Source organism: Coturnix japonica, chromosome 2 (genome assembly GCF_054131305.1).
Source record: "Coturnix japonica strain WE chromosome 2, WE-NBRP24, whole genome shotgun sequence".
Taxonomy (NCBI): domain Eukaryota; kingdom Metazoa; phylum Chordata; class Aves; order Galliformes; family Phasianidae; genus Coturnix; species Coturnix japonica.
The window spans coordinates 97,051,655-97,062,316 of NC_140664.1; the positions used below are offsets into that span (position 1 = coordinate 97,051,655).

General features: G+C 46.5%; 1 protein-coding gene across 14 annotated transcripts in view; it reads right to left on the reverse strand.

Annotated features, from left to right (window-relative positions):
- The window catches only part of ELMO1 (engulfment and cell motility 1), a 274,013-nt gene extending 269,492 nt beyond the window's left edge, over positions 1 to 4,521 (reverse strand). For 4 of the 14 annotated variants that reach the window (XM_015854221.3, XM_032442433.2, XM_085538117.1 and 1 more), the window contains exons 1-2: positions 3,309 to 3,368; positions 2,890 to 2,960 (exon numbers count right to left, since the gene is read on the reverse strand). The gene's annotated coding sequence lies outside the window, so the exon portion shown is untranslated. Of the gene's footprint in view, positions 1 to 2,889; positions 2,961 to 3,042; positions 3,369 to 3,641; positions 4,104 to 4,376 lie in introns of those variants that run through there. The other 10 variants (XM_032442431.2, XM_085538119.1, XM_015854222.3 and 7 more) reach the window with 10 other exon arrangements.
- Between the last annotated feature and the right edge of the window lie 6,141 nt (positions 4,522 to 10,662).

Below are 10,662 nucleotides of genomic sequence, written 5' to 3' on the forward strand. Positions count from 1 at the left end.
GGAGATAAAAGGCAACCTGTTAACCATCCCTTGGGGCACATACTTCTCACTGACTCCCTCTTAAATGGTAAGTGACCAGGAAAAGGAGGAAACTAGCAGAAAGACTTTAGGCTATGTGACACCCTATCTCTGTGTCTTGAAATGGTTGCAATAATGAAAAGTGACACCACAAAACCAAATCCTTGCAAATATCTCAATGGAAAAACGTGAACTGAAAGATAGCTCTGTGATTTTGCAATTCTTCACCCATTCTTCTCTTAAATGTAAATTTCTAACACCAGCAGTATACAGCCTGTTTTGCGCAAAGTATCACATGCATTATCACCTCTGATGATCCCTGCTATCAAGTACTTGCCAACTTGCTGGCTTCTGCCCATCAATCTTAGCGTCTCGCTCTTTTTCCAGTATTATATTTGGAAAGAAGGAAAAAAAAAAAGGGGGGGGGGGGGGGAAGTGTCTGGCTCCAATAGAAGGAAAATAATCCGAAATGCTTTTAAACAGTTGTGCTGTTAAATTGACACAAGTTTAACAGCGTGTACTTGGCACATTCCTGCTGCCACAAATGCAATGGTCTTTTTCAGAACATCTCATTCAGAACATACTGAGTGGTGGTCTGATGGCTGTTACAAAGTCACGCTCTATTTTCAAGCCACAAGTGATCAAACGACAGTGACTTCATAATCAGAAAGCATCTTTGCAAAATCTCCTTTTATATAGGATAATAGCAGGACTGGAAGGGAAGACTCATCCCCTCAGCACTACAAATCCACAGCAGCGCAGGGATGCAGTAGGGAAGAAAGCCTGCCGGACCTCAGCATGGCTATGCATGGAATAAACCACTAGGGACAGTGCTACTTCTGCCAGCTCTATGGGTACATGATGTTTTGTAGTCTCCAGGGTACTTAAATTCCCAGCATCTTCTACAAACATTTTTTAGTATGAGATGCTGCACATCTGCACCACAGCCTGACAGCTACCAAACTTTACAGAAGATGATTTACTTCTAGAAGATCAACAACCAAGTGATAGTAAAGTCACAAAGAGGAAAATCAGTGGCCTCATCAAAATCCTACGCAAATCCTCGTTTCAAAGTCAGACAATTAGAAAAGCTGTGGGTTGGCAAACTATTCCAAAGAAACCTGATGCTGGACTGGGATGTGCCACATGTCATCACGCAGGTGTACATGCAGAACTCTGTGAAAACATTTTTCTTGTTCCAGCCACATCTACAGACATTAAACCTCTCCATTTGCCACTGAACACATCCATCTGTGGCACCGGAAGAAGAAAGCCGCACATCTTGTGAACGAGGGAACCATACTGCCTCTTTATCAGGATGGAAAACAGATCACAGTCCAACTTTACCTCGCAGGCTGAACACTGTGCAAAAGAAAGCCTGTGGGCCCAAACCTCAAAATCAAAGAGGCTCCTATGAGGTAGAAAAAAACAAAGGGCGGAAGGAAGGGTGGAGCACGGCGTTACTCCATCTGCAATTTGCAGCAGCATGGTTCTGCTGTCAGGAAGTGCCCTGCGCACAGCAGCGGTTCAGCAACAGTTACACCTTCATGTAGAAGCTATGTGGCATTATAAGGTTTTTTCAGGGTACTTCTTTATATAATCACAACTACTGAACTGCAGATACTTTCATAAGACTGTTACAAAATAAGTAGGTAAGAAGATTTTTTCCTGTCCACTCAAAATTGGTTTGAACTGAATACCTATAAAGTTTTTCCTGGTATGTGAAGAACATTAGGGGGAAAAAAAAAAACAACACAGCAGAACAATAAGGATATAAACTTCCTCATTTTTTTCCTCCTGTTCTTTATACAGCACTCAGACAATGACATACCTAAGCTGCGAGCTAAAGAAGGGAGCGCTATCAAACGGATTACAAAAGAGACAAAAGTAAACCAACTTCTTTCATGCAGCCTCCCAGCAGGAACATCTGCCCACCAGGTACATCTCCAAATGTCCCATTCGCACACAGGGACCCACAGATCACGTTGACAGCAGCATCTCTAACACCTGTTATACTCCATGCTTTAGCCACAGGAATCTGTTTTCTGAATGGTGAATTAAAGTTGCTGCACTGCTTCTAAGAGCCCTGTGAAATGTGTGTTATGGTATTTTCCTGACAGCACACGAGAGGGACTTCTGCCAGCCAGCAGCCACCGCTGCTCTTCCTCCTCCTTCTCTGGGTGCCGGCCATCAGATTAGCTGCCTACCACCTACTTACACAGCTTCAGAAAAGGAGGGGGAAGGGGTAATTAAGGAGAGACGACCTTCAAAGCAAGCAAGCAAACCTGCCGCTCTAACTGAAGGAACTGCATGAAAATTAAAACATTTTTTTTTTCCTTTCTTGTGCAGCAGTATTCCACAAACTCCCTCAGACAGGCAGGAACAGCACAGAGGATGGAAGGGACACAAATGGTGACAGATCCATAAATGCCCACACAGTTACATAATGAAGCTGAGGCGGCACGGCACGCGTGTCTGTGCCTTTGGGGAAGGAGGAGAGCAGCTCGGAGGAAGAGAAGGAAACCACGTCCCCATAGAGCAGCACTGGGCTCTGTGCAGTTCTTACTCAATTTCCCCTCTTCACCAAAGATAAATATTTTAACATGGGGCGATCAGGCAGCTGAGGACACAGTCACAGAGAACCTACTTGCTTACGAACATATCTGAAAACATCCCTTGGTGAAACTGCACCGTGAATGGTGTATCACGACACGCAGCCTACAGGCAACCATGTTTATACCGAGGCAATTAACACGCGGTGGGTTTCCTGCACTCTTATTATCGTTGGCACTCACACCCTGAGTACCAGCAGGTTATGGGCTATTCCTATAAAGTTAACAACAAAACAGCACTGATTCGAAATGTACTCACTGTTATTTGTCAGGAACTCCTATATTTACTTTATGCCATTCTCAGGGGAGAGCCGGACAGTTGTCTCAGTTCTGTAAGGAAAAGATATTCAAAATAAACTTTGCGAAGGCTCTTTGCCAGGCACACTCACAGCCTTCGGGACTCGACACCCACCCGCCCTACCGGGCTGCACAAAGCCACCGCCTCTCACCGCAGCACAGCCCGAAACCCCCGAATCCATCACCGCTATCGCCGGGACCGCAACTTCGCAACAGCGGCCCCACCGCTCCCCGGAGCCGAGCGGCGGCGGAGGAGGAGGCAGCAGAGGAGGGGCTGCCCCGCCGCGTGCCGCCCCGAGCCCCCCGCCCGCTGCACGCACTTGCTGCCGTGCTCCGCCGGCCGCCTCCGGACGTTCCCCGCCGCCCGCGCTCGCCACTCACCCCGCGCCCTGAGGTGCGCGGCCCCCGCCGGTCGCCCCGCGCTGCCGGCCTCCGAACGCCGGGGGCGGCCCGCGGCGGTGAGGGCAGGGCAGGGCAAGGCGGCGGGCGGGGCCCTCGGGCGGGCCGGGCCGCCCCCCGCCCGCAGCTGCTGGCCGAGGCCGCGCCGCTCTGACACCGGCGGGCTGCGCTTCCTCTTCCTCGCGGCAACGACCGCTGCTCCCCCGGGCGCCGTGCCCACCCCGCTGCGGGCAGGTGCGGAGCTCGCCACCCGCCCTACCTTGCCCTGCCCCGTCCCGTCGCTCGTCGCAGCCCCGAGCCCGCCCGCCCGCCTACCTCCTGCAGCGGGCAGCCCCGTGCCCGCAGCTCGCTGCCGCTGAGCGGAGCCAGCCGCAGCCGTGCCCCCTTCCCCGGCACCCTGGAGCGCGGCGAGCGGCGCTATCCCATCCCGCGGCCCCGGACCCGCGGTCCCCCGCCGCCGCCGCTCGCACTTCCTCTTCCTTCCTCCTGCTGGCCGGGCCGCGATGTGCAGCCCGCGGGGCTCCGGCACCTGCGGGGACGGGACGGGCCCAGCCGCCTCTCTTCGGCCACGGCTGTGCCTCCTCCCGCACGGCTCCTGCTGAGAGCTCCCGCTGTCCTCCCTGCCTTTACAGCACGGTTGGTTTACTTCCTTTCACCATCAGAACCCACACCGCCGCTCGGCCCCGCGGCGGGCACTTTGCCACGCGTGTCGCTACGCCCCGACCCTATAGCGAGCAGCTCCGAGCCCCACACGGGGAACCCCGAGCACAACCGCGCCCGGCCCGGCCGGGAGGGGGCGGCAGTGGCACGGCTGGGAGCCCCTCAGCTCACCGCCCAGCCCCGCACTGCTAGCGGTGACATACAGCGGTGCTCAGAGGCTCCTGGCCCCCCAGCATCGCAGGCACCCCACAGGGCTGCACCTCCGTCACAAGAAAGACTTGTGGCACAAGAACTGGCAAAAGTGAGTCCTGCAGGCTGCAACATGTCACGTAACGGTACATGAGCTCTGAGCAATTAATTGAGCGTGAGGCAGAAAGTGGCATGACTCACCTGAGCCACGCGCTGCTGTATTTATAAGAGCGGAGCACAGGCACTGTGTGGTTCTGCATAGCATCTGAGGCATCTCCACGGCAGGAATTCCCCACAGTTATGAGACTCTTCATCAGAGCAACTGGGCTTTGGGCCCTCCCCCAGTGGTAAAATCCACAGAGAAGCCAGACTGGAATGTGTTGGTTCCTATGAATATACATTTCAAAGTACCTTCTTCCACTGCTTTGTTAAGGTAAAAGTCTGAAACTGAAAATACAAGGTCCACATAGATATTACTTTAGAAAAATATTTCTTCTCTGAAACAGTGGTAAGGCAATGGCACGGGCTGCCCAGGGGAGTGGTGGGATCACCATCCCTGCAGGTGTTCAAGAAACACACAGATGTGGCACTGAGGGTCACGGTTAGTGGGCAATATTGATGATGGGTTGACAGCTGGACTTGATGATCTTGGAGGTCTTTTCCAACCTTAAGGATTCTATGATTTTGTGTTATGAAGCCACTTATCAAAGCATCTCTAGTGTTCCTAATGGCCCAGTGAGCCCCCTGCTCACCCACTGACAGCATTGCAACTGTTGCTCCAATAGCACTATGCTTCTTCTCTCCAAAACTTGCTTGGAACGTGTATTTACTGAAGTGTGTGGATGCTGTGGTCATGTTCTAATTTATTTAGTGGCAGTCCTTCCCATGGTGTCTGCTGCCAAACATGTGCTGTTGTTCTAACTGTGCTGTGTCATAACTTACTGGAGTTGTTCTGCTGTTGTGAGCATAAGAAGTTTGCTAAATAATTCCATAAAGCCAGAAGAGGGAGTGCAGGAACAGAAAACACACAGAATTAAGCATTTTAATTGATGCGGCTATTTAATCTGCAACCTTAAAAAAAAAGTAAATCCAGGAAGGACTGGTGTCCTGATTAGCGCTCTGACGACAGGAGCATCTCAGGATAGCACAGGGGTGCCAGCCACCTGCTGAAACCCAGCCTGGGGAAACCTCAGTGTGGCTGTCCCAGAACATAGAGAGCATCACAGCCATTAGTCATTTTTTGCCAGTGAAAACCTTAGATCCTGAGATGAAAGAGCTCCTGGCAATTTTGGAGGAAAGCAGAGTTTTGTCACAGTATTTCTGGCCAAGCTTTCCTGAGGCACTGATTATCCAAGATGGTTTCTCTTAAGCTCATTGGCAAGGATGGATGGATTATATTGTGCTTATGGGCTCTATGCATCATCCTTAATAATATCAATATTTTAATTGTATGCAGTACGATTACTAAAGAATCTTATTCATAACCTTTAAGCATACCAAAGTGCCAGCTGTGATGTGAAGTACTGCTGCATTTGGTCTTTTTAGAAGCCACAGATCAGTTTCCCTTTATTATGGCAATGCTAGCTGTCTCTTGTGTCCAAGTAAGGGCATTTACATTTGCATGCCTACATGCAATTGTGACCTGTCAGATATTTCTGTACAGGTCTTGAAGATCTGACCTAAATTCACAGTGACTTCAGTAAAAATGAACTGTATCAGAAAATTCAAGCTTATTTCTCTAAACTGCAGCATGCTCACAAATCTCCAGTCCTAAACTGTAGTCATCAGTTCACTCTTGCAGAGTCAGCGGTTTGCTCTTGCAGGCCTATATGTGTAGGAATTTTATGTTCATGCACGCATCTAGTGAACATCCAGCAAAGAGTACTCAAGGCCCCTAATGATGTGAGCGTTATTATGACTGAGTTTAGTGTATCTATTCAACCTGTAAATCTGTCGCTGGATATACATTTGTATAAAACATACATAGAAAAGAAGACAGCCTTTGCAGAATGGCCAGCTTAATGAAGAAATAAATACTTCACATAGAAGGCATGTTTTAATTAACCTGTGAACGATGCTATTCTAACGAGCAGTTTAGATCTTTTTATGGACTCATTACCATCTCGTCTGGGCAGATTTATAATAAAATAAATTGTTAAGAATTATGATAGGGAAGCTGTAATATTTATAATCATCGCACCAATTATGAAATCCAAGCATATAAAAGCAGGAAAATGAAGAGGTCAAGAATGGCTGTCATAGTTGTCATGCCAATGACCTACTGTTCTTCGTTACAGACAAACAGATCTCCACAAACTGCTCTGACTGCGATTTTCTTGCTGCTCTACACTCATGCATGCCTATGAAGTACCTCTTCAGGAGCTCATGAACAATAAATCTGTAATTTTGTCACTTTGTTTGAAGGAGAAAAACCTAGGAAAAGCAAAAATTTCGTTAAGTTTAAAAATGAGACAAACAGCAATGCAATGTTGAAGCTTAGCAAGCTGCAGATGGAGGCAACTTCTGTTGGCTTCTCTCCACTGCACTGGTGTAATGTGTGCAGTTTTAAGTACACAGTACAAGCAGGACATAAAACTATTGGAACTGTGGCCAAAGGATGGCTACAAAGATGGAGAAGGCTCTAGAGGGCAAGATGCGTGGAGGAGCAGATGAGATCCCTGGGTTTGCTGAGCGCAGAGCAGTGGAGTTGAGGGGAGGCTTTACTGCGGCTGCAGCTCCACAAAGGGAGCGGAGGGCAGCGCTGAGCTCTGCTCTGTGTGACAGCGACAGGGCCCAAGGGAATGGCATGGAGCTGTGTTAGGGGAGGGGCAGGTTGTGGTTTAGGGAAAGGCTCTGCAGCAGGGGCAGCTGATCCTGATAGTTCTGAACATCCCTTTAAATTCCAATAAACCAGCATAGGTTCCCGTCTGTAGGAAAAGTTCTGGATCATCTTCAACTAACTAGCTGAACTAGCAAGTGGTTAGTGATTTACCTACAGTTGATTAGCAGTCATCTTAGCTTACAGACCATTGACTTTCCGTGACATTGAATCTTACCAGGAAAACGCTTCCATCAGTGCCTGTGAGAGGGACATGCTGCCAATCACCTGTCCCTGGATGCTGGCAGATACTTTCCACTTGCCCTGTGCAACACCAGCAGCTCGTGAGTAATGAGTGAGAAGAGTTTCACAGAGGTGACAAGGGATCTTGGGTCCTCTGTAGCTCCAAGATCAGATGCCTGACAGGAGCTGGCTAGAAGGAGAGACAGTAAAAAAAGTCCTTGGAGAAAACAGAAGAGAAATTCTAATCACGTTTTTAAGACATAACATGAGTTGTTTGCTGCATCTTGTGTTTCTTCTCCACAACACAGTGACATTCCTTATGTCAGTCATTAGATTAACGTATTATGATACAGCCTCCTACTTGTTTTGACCACATGTAAGGGTCAATATCTTCCTTACTCATCTTGTTTTCTTCCTTTTTATAAGATAGAGCTGGGCAGTTGGGGAATTGCCCCAAGAGCCCTTAATCCCCCATACAATTGTGGGTGAACCATACCAGCTTTAGGAATGCATTTCCTACACTGGGTTGCTCTTTCCTTCTGTTCTAAACTTTATTTTAGCTTTGTTAATTTAAGCTATAACTTCTCTAAGACTTCTTTTTTTTTTCCCTCTCTATTTGTAGGTAACACAAATTTCAGCTCCAGTTTCATGTAGGGTCTCTTGATACCACTGCAGCACAGTTACTATTAATAATCCTAACCTTGTGAAGAAACTCAGCACGTTTTGATTGAAGTTTCTGCTCCTTCACCACTTTACCATTCTGTTTGATTTGTAGGTAATCACATCACTGGACAGTGCATAAACCATAGAACACTTAAATGTGAAAAGGCACAAAACTGGGGGGCTGTCCACTCCTTCAACAGGCTACAAACCTTGAATGTTCACCAGATTTTAGTCAGCTTGTTTTCTAAGTGGATTAATATTTGATAAAAGCAGCCTATTTTAATCAATTGAGCAGCTGTGTTGTATGTGCAGTTGAGGTCTGAGGGATGCCAACCACATCACGTACTGCTAATACGTGATCTTAAATATTAAAAAACCTTTCCATCTTCCTGAGTAACAGCAGTGTCACTTATACTGCAATAAGCTATGGATGCAGCTCAGCACCCACAAACTGAGGGTAAATGCCTTCCTATCTCTTGAACATGGGCTTTGGCACAGGGGGAAAACAGGCAAATATAGAGTGTAACAGAAGTAACAACGTTCTCTCCAGCAAAGCACAGCTTGCTTTGCTGCTAATCAAGGCCAAATCTTCCTGTCCCAAACTGAAGCACAAAGAATACTGCTGCACAAATAAACCCTCCCAAGGGCTCATTCACAAGGCTGTTGATGGATTTGTGGCTTCCTTGCTGCAAATAAGAGACTATTCGTTCTACCTTCCATTTTAATCCTTTCCTAATACTAATTGATAAAAAGCAATTGTTGGCAGCAAAGTGGTAGGAAGAGTGCAAGCTCACTGCTCAGAGATGCCCTGGATGGCTGCTTTGCTAATGTGGTGATGGATTCATGTGTGTATGTGGCTCTCCAGCAGCTTCAGAAGCTGTACAGTGCACTCCCAAATGCATTCCAGCATTTGCACTTAGCCTTTTCTTTATCTGCATTTATTATTTAATTATTACGAACAATCACTTTGCCTATAAAATATTTTTTTCTGTTGTCATACTTTAGTTTGCACATTTCTTGATGTTCAGTGTTGTTCATGCTTGAAAACCATTTCTTACCCATGGCAAAAAAAAAATAAAAATAAAATCTTTAGGCATCAGAGCTGTTTACAAAGAACTCATCTGAGCATCTTAAGCCTTGAACATATATTCTTTACCTTCATATCCTAAATAGCATTCACTTAGTTCACATAGGACAAACACACACAAAATTGGACTGCAGTTTTCAAAAGAATCCACTGCAATATATGTGAATCTGCAGAGAAATTGCAAAGACTTAAGCAATATGTTCAATTACACCACCATTGGACTGCAGGTTCATTTATGTTCCTCTGAAGAGCTGAGTTCACATTGGGAATATTCTGTTGTGTTGTAACCCAGTGGAGGGATGAACCACTCTTGCACACCTCTGTGTCAATGTGTTTCTCTGGAATACTTATATCATCCATTTTTCACACCTCCTTTTGGCTTTCCCTTTTTGCCTTCTTCACCTTATTCAACAACTGTCAGTGTCGAGACCTTGCAGAAGTTACAGACCATGTATACATTTTTCATGGGCACTGCATTACATTTCTCCTACATTCCATTTTTAAGAATTCTCACCTCTGTTTTCAGTGATCTTTTCCCCAGCAAATAGTCTCTGCTTCAAAGCTGATAACCTGCAGCAAAGGGGCAAGGGATGGAGGCTGTGGGTCCTGAGCCTCCCCAGCAGACCATGAATCCAAAGCTCTCACCAGAGAGCAACCATCATTCTGCTAGTGTGACCAGTATATATATATTTGTACATATATATATGTACAAAGGGGAAGGTTTTAATCTGGCAATTCTAAATGATAGAGGAAATCTGATGATTTTTCAAGTCCGAAGCTGCCTAAAGTTCTTGTTATTTGAAGCAACGCAGAAAGTATAATGGAGTGTTCTATTCAACACAGAATAAAAATGCATAGGATAAGGAGTTATTTTGATTAAAAAGAAAACATTTTTCAGATCAACTCAAAAGGATTTAGAGCATGGGAAGAATTTTCCAGTTCAGCTAACAAATGGACGGACACTTTACTTGAGTTGCTCTAATTCACACCCTCTTTAATGGCATTACATTCAACGGATTGAGCACCTGCAACTCCTATTCAAGTTGGACATTTAGTATTTATAAAATCAATGGGAGCATCTGGATGTGCAGCACTTGTGGAAAAAAACCAAGCCTTTCATTTATCAGGAGTGTGTAAGCAGGGTTAGAAGTGCCTAACTTCACACACCCCACTTGGAAGTGTTGTTGGCCACTACAAAAAGACTGCAATATCCCTGCCTCACAGGGAGCCTTAATTCTTGCCCCGGGATACAAGATGCCCCTGCTGACTTCCCACTCTAAATTGGGAAAAAATCAGCCCTCTTATGTTGCAAGGGCTAATTAGTCAATGTCTGCAAAGATTTCTGGAGGTTAAAAGCATATCTGTGCTTTCCCCTGACAGATGGCCATGGTTTTATTTTAAAGGTTTTCTTTAAAAAAGCACTGTTTTGTGGTGTGGAAGCACTTACTCTCTTCAGCATCCACTAGTGCAGGCAATTCATTTGGAACCAGTGTACAGATGGAGAAACAGGATGGCAAAGCTTCTGTTCTGGCTGTGAGTGTTCAAAGAGAAGAAACGATAACGTTGATCGACTTTATGAACCAGGGTTCCCCGCTGTCTTGCAGCAGTGTAAAATATCTTAAAATGCTGCCAGTTCTGCTTTCTCTTCTCATTCCCGTCTCTGATAGTATTACAGA